We start from the raw sequence: 5,922 nt of genomic DNA on the forward strand, positions 1-5,922 counted from the left end.
ACAAAATCTCCAAGTGTCATCCTTCTTTTTAATAAGAAGGCAGGGTAATGCAAATAGACTTTTGCTAGGTTGAATAATAGAAGAATAAAGCATACTGGAAATATGTTTTTCTACCTCAACTTTCTGATTATGAGGAAACCTGTAGGGCCTTAGATTGACAGGTGTAGCATTAGGCTTTAGAGGAATAGCATGATCATGAGTCCTCTGAGGTGGCAATCCTTCTGGTTCAGCAAAAACTGTGTTGTACTTGTCCAATAGTTGTTGTATTTCAGTAGGAATAGGATAAGAATTTCCTGTCATAGTCAATAGAACAATGTGACCCAAAATATCTGAATCCCAAGTAGTCATTTTAAGTGAGGTAGCCCCTGAAATATGATGTAATTCTTATGAAGGTTGTTGTCCTTGAATACATATATTTTCTCCTTGATGGTCAAATCTCAAGGTCATATTATTGAAATCCATCAATATAGGGCTGAACAATTTCATCCAATCAACTCCCAATACCATATCACTACCACCCAATTTAAGCAATCTGAAATCATGTACAAAAGTGTGTCCATGCATTTGCCATTCTACCTTGTTGCATGTAGCAAAACTAAATAACTGTTAGCCATTAGCCGCAGTGATGGCCAAATGATAAAGGGTAGTAATTTGTATGCCAGCATCAACCCATTTTGGAGTTAAAAAACTATGTGTACTCCCACTATCAATTAGGATATTCAATGATCTGCCCTGAATAGATCCTTGAATTCTCAATGTAGTATGTCCAATAGAGCCCGTAATCGCATTCATAGAAATTTCTAGAGTTTCCTCTTCTGCTTGTGGAGATTGTTCTAAATCAATAGGAAAAAATTCTAATGAAGGATTTTCAGACTCTTCAGTAATTATATTCAACTGTCTGTTCTTACATTGATGACCTGGAATAAATTTATCACCACACTTAAAACAGAGATTATTATGTCTCCTGTAATCAATAAGATTATGCCTTGGGTTTTGTAATGTTGTAGGTTTTGAATTAACTGGCTGTGAAGCAGGTTTAGAACTAATAATGGGGTTTGGGTAGGGTGGGGATTTAAAAGTAGGCCTCAACCTTCTATTTTGAAACTCAACAGATAACTCATAAAGCTTTGTCTGTTTACATGCTTCAGACAAATTCTTAGGATCCAAAGCCTTGACCCTATGTATGATATCATCCCTGAGTCCACTAATAAAGAGTGAGACAAAAAATTCTTCAGTTAAAGTAGGATTCTGTAAAAGCATATGAGGTTGTAATTCCTCAAATTTTTATTGATAATCCTCCACAGACCCCTTTTGAGTCAATTTAGTAAATTCCTCCACAATATCATAAAAGGATCTGTCACTAAATTTGTGACACATATCAGCTTCAAAATCATGCCATGTTACATGGTGTTTTTGCATAATATACCCATCAAACCAGATTTCAGCCTTGCCTGTTAAATACATTGTAGCTATTTCCACCCTCTGCTTAACAGGAACATTACAAATAGAAAAATATTTCAGGCATTTCTGAATCTATCCTCTAGGATTAACCCCTTCAAAGAAAGGCATTTATATTTTAGGTCTATGCCACATAGTTCCTGCACTGCTAAATGAACCCCCTGACCCCTTTTTTTTCATCTTCCAATCCCAGCATAATAGGCCTAGATTCACTGTTTTCACCCATTTGATTCATAGGCTTAGAATTGTTCTTAATAGCTAAACAAGCATCAGTATTACTCTTTAATATCACAGGTTCATCTATTTATAAGTAAATCTAGACTTGTTATTCACCATAGTCACCAAAACATGGCTTTTCTCCTTATGTTTAGAAGTATCAGGGGATTGTACCTGGTCTCCCTCAGAATGCTCTTGCTCACCTGTTCTGTCTGTCAAAATCTTAAACAGTTCCTCTACATAGCCTTGATTAGTAGCCATTATAGACTCCAAAACAGTAATTCTATTCTCCTGATTTTCCCACCATTTAGGTGGATTAGTTTCATCTTGACCTTGTTTCACCAACGCAACTAGATCTTCAATTTGTTTTTGAATCCCAGACAAATCAGTTTCTGCCATAGCTTGGTTCTTCTTTGGCATACCCACTAAACTTTGCCAGAATCGAGACTCTGATTACCAATTGTTATGGTTTAAGAGAAAAGAGTAGACATGAGAAAATAATTTTGAGAAGAGAGATTGTAGAAAAGGAATTCATCATTCATTGCATAAGAAAGAAATGTGATTACACAGCAGGTATTATTTAGTTACAAGCTGGTACAGAGAATCTAAAAAAGACAGCTGGCATTCTATAATAACATAATGATAACAAACTGATTCTTATCCTTCTATTTCTGTTGCAGGTATTGGGTCGTCTGGATTGGGCCTCTCCCTCTCGCCCACTGCTCCTTTGATCTGCTCCAACCCATCAGATAAGTCAAACATATTATTCCCTCGTTCTTCTAATCCCAAATCTTCTCGTTTCTCCGTTCTTCCTCTTCTCCTCCGACTCTAACACTTTCATGCTATCTCCACTGACATCTTTAACAGTGATCCTTTCTATTACATGGAGAGCATTTGGATCGTAAAAATCATCTGGATGCTCGAAAAAATTACTATTGAACCTTATAGTTGTGGCTACATCAGCCAAGGTAACATCTGATATATAGATATTTCTTACATAACCACCCCTTCCAGGAGCAGTCTTTATTATGATAGCCGTGCTTGTATTGAAAAAATAGAGGTTTTCTGCATGAATTTCAGAAACACCTCCGGACATCTCACTCCCAATTGCAATCCCAAAGCCGTTTCGATTGTGGCCAGTGAGCCGGTGGATGATAATATTTGTGCTGGGGCGAGCATATGAAATGCCGTACTCATCCCACCCACTTTTGATGGAAATTAGATCATCCCCGGTGCTAATATAACAGTCTTCAATGCACACATCATCAGAAGAATCTGTATGTATTCAACCATATTAGAAGTGTTGTGAATGGTTCAAGACTTTGATAATTCGAACAGAATTTCCAGGTTAGCATAAAGAATTCACCTGGATCAATCCCATCCGTGTTCGGTGAATCCAGAGGAGCCAGAATTGTGACATTCCAGACTGTGACATGGCTGTGCATAGAGAAAATTTAAAGTCACAACTTTATTGCAAGATTTGAAGAGCATGCTAATACTAATTAACGAGGACCACTAACCTGCAATATACTGGATGGATTGTCCAAAATGGAGAATTCAAGAAATTCAAGTTTGAGATTACAACCCCAGTTGAGTAATCAACTCAACCAGATGGGGCCGAGTATAGTTCAGAGTTTTACTTTGAAACCAGTTCCACCAAACACTGCCTTGGCCATCGATAGTTCCGTTGTCACCTGCATGGGAAAGCATTGGGATCAAGGATAAAAATAAAATGCTAAAGGAAGATGATTTTCCATAGGATGCTACTTAACCTGTTATGATCACATCGGTCAAATTGTAACCTTATATGAGGCTTCGATGTCTTGCTCCAGGTAACTCCCTACCTCGGCCATAAGAAGGGAGAGGATCAACAACTGGCCAATCATCAGGATTCTGAAACAATAAAACATGACTTTATATCACTGAAAACAACAGGTTAAATCTGGAATACTATTACTACCAAATTTCTAGGTCAGAATGGACCACAGGAAAGACTATGTAACTAAGTTGCAATGTTCTTTCAACATATATGGGTTAATGCTGTTTTGAAGTACGCTAAAGATTTACCTTTGATCCAAGAATTACTGCATCCTTATCTAACCACAATGTCAGGTGACTGATGAGATCAAAGCTTCCTGTCAACCACCGGCCAGCTGGGACAAAAGGCTTGGCCCCACCTTTGTCAGCAAAGGAATTGAGGTAGAGGATGGCATTCTGAAAGGCTTTCGTATTGAGAGTGACACCATCTCCAACAGCCCTGAATTCGGTAATAGCAACACTGTGAGGATGAATCTCCCAGGGTTCTGTCTGTTTGCAATGTGAGCTGCCCTTGACAGCCCATGTAATATGACTAAAAATGTAACTACCAAAAGTACATTCACCATCTGAAAAGAAATTGTTTTAGACTTTAACATGAATGATCATAGTTTAAAATGTTTCCTTTCCCCATTTTTCTTTAGTTATTCCAGATTGATCATGATTTGACAATAAATCAATCAAGTAATTTGGTAAGTATATGACCATTGAACAAACTGAGAGTTGAAATAACAGAAACTAAAGGAAAATTAACAACAATGTGAATCAAAGTAAGCCTGAAATAAGTTACTCACTGATTCATGGACAAAACAAGTTATGCAAAGAGAGCCGGATCTAATCTATAACGGAAGGAGATGCATTTACTCACAATTACTACCAATTTCCCACACTCAGAGAAGCTAAAAATTAAGAACTATTTGCTCATATAGATCCTAACAGTAAACTTGTTCAAAAACTAAGCGTAGTAGCAGAGAAAGAAAACACAAATTTAAAGCATTCCAGGAGAAAGAAGTAAAAACTTAGAAACATGAAAACAGAAAGTCAAAAGCAAAAGCAATGATCGAATAAACTTACATTGAAAGATCTCTTCATATCAAATTATGAATGAGATCTGCAACTTTCCCTTTCAGCCCAAGCACCTATGCAGAAAGCTTGGGATGCTTTCTTCTTCTGATCAAAGAATAAGATCCCTTTTTCTCTAGCTAGCTAGTAATCAAGTGTGTGCGAGTGAGACAGGGTATGGGTCATTAGATTGGGTCACTGAAATAACCACCACAACCCACATAAACATCATTGAAAGCGACCGTCGCTGCCCACCATAAATTAAGCATTAGGGTCCCCTTATGTCTTCATTTGCTCGCTCATTCCCCTGGATGATAAGAAAAACAAAGAAGTACCCAGCAAAGTTAAAGCTTTAAGGAAGCTGAAAACAGGCGCATAATTGATGATTAAGGATGATGGGATGGGATTGTATACATATTTATATTCAGATGAAAAAACAAACACAAGGGTGACTGGTTCTGTTTCCGGTTTCCGGTTTTTATTTTGAAAGCTGATTTGAGTGAGTTTTATTTGGTGGGGATATTCTCTCCTATCTCATTTCATGTGATCTCTCGCTTTGAGTTAAGATCTTAAAATTTATTGAAATAAAATAAAATAAAATAAAAAACCATCCCTCACCTTAATCATCACGAATTATAAAAAGTTATTTACTTTCTGTTTTTCTCAACCGGTGGTTTGATCAATATATACAAAATATGCATCAAACGAGCAAAAGTTTCGATTTTGGGAAGATCAATGGTGTCGTTTGCTTTGTCCAAATTAGCCTCTATGTAACTGGCGGAACATGGAACTTGGAACCACACTAATCCCTAGTTCATTTGTTAAATGAATTTTCTTTAATGGTAACAAATGTCAAAGCTAGATTGACTGGAATGGGCTTGACCAGTCAAAGAGGAACCAACCAGTCCCACTGCTCTGCCGGCTGAGCGGTTTAAACCAGTGGTGAACTCACTGCCTCGGCCTTTGGAACTCAGCGTTTTGACCCTTAAAAGAAGGGAATGAATTTGGGTTATTACTGAAAACGACATTTTTTAACACCTTGCTCTGCCCTTTTGCCTAAGCTCCATAATCTATTATCAAAGCATATATTCTAAAGCAAGTTGAGTTCCAATATCTATATTTTGTAAATTCAGCGTGTGATGGCATCAACAATTTATATACAACATATGTCCTTGTCATGTGGAAAACAGAACAATTATTGATTTCACCAAACTTTTTCTGGTAATCATTAAATTTCTTAGCTCTCTGTTTCAACCTGGGAAAAAAGAAGGAACATGCGGCCAGGAGTTTGATGATTGTAATGGAGAATTGAAATAGTGAAATTACTGCAGCAGGACGAGGAACTGGCTATCTTTTTTTGTTTTTTCCTCC

At 37.2% G+C, this 5,922-nt stretch overlaps 1 pseudogene; it reads right to left on the reverse strand.

Moving 5' to 3' along the window:
* Positions 1–2,391: 2,391 nt before the first annotated feature.
* On the reverse strand, positions 2,392–3,957 carry LOC120135398 (annotated as a pseudogene).
* Positions 3,958–5,922: the final 1,965 nt, after the last annotated feature.

The sequence above is a fragment of the Hibiscus syriacus genome, unplaced genomic scaffold, assembly GCF_006381635.1.
Source record: "Hibiscus syriacus cultivar Baekdansim isolate YM2019G1 unplaced genomic scaffold, ASM638163v2 tig00110607_pilon, whole genome shotgun sequence".
Taxonomy (NCBI): domain Eukaryota; kingdom Viridiplantae; phylum Streptophyta; class Magnoliopsida; order Malvales; family Malvaceae; genus Hibiscus; species Hibiscus syriacus.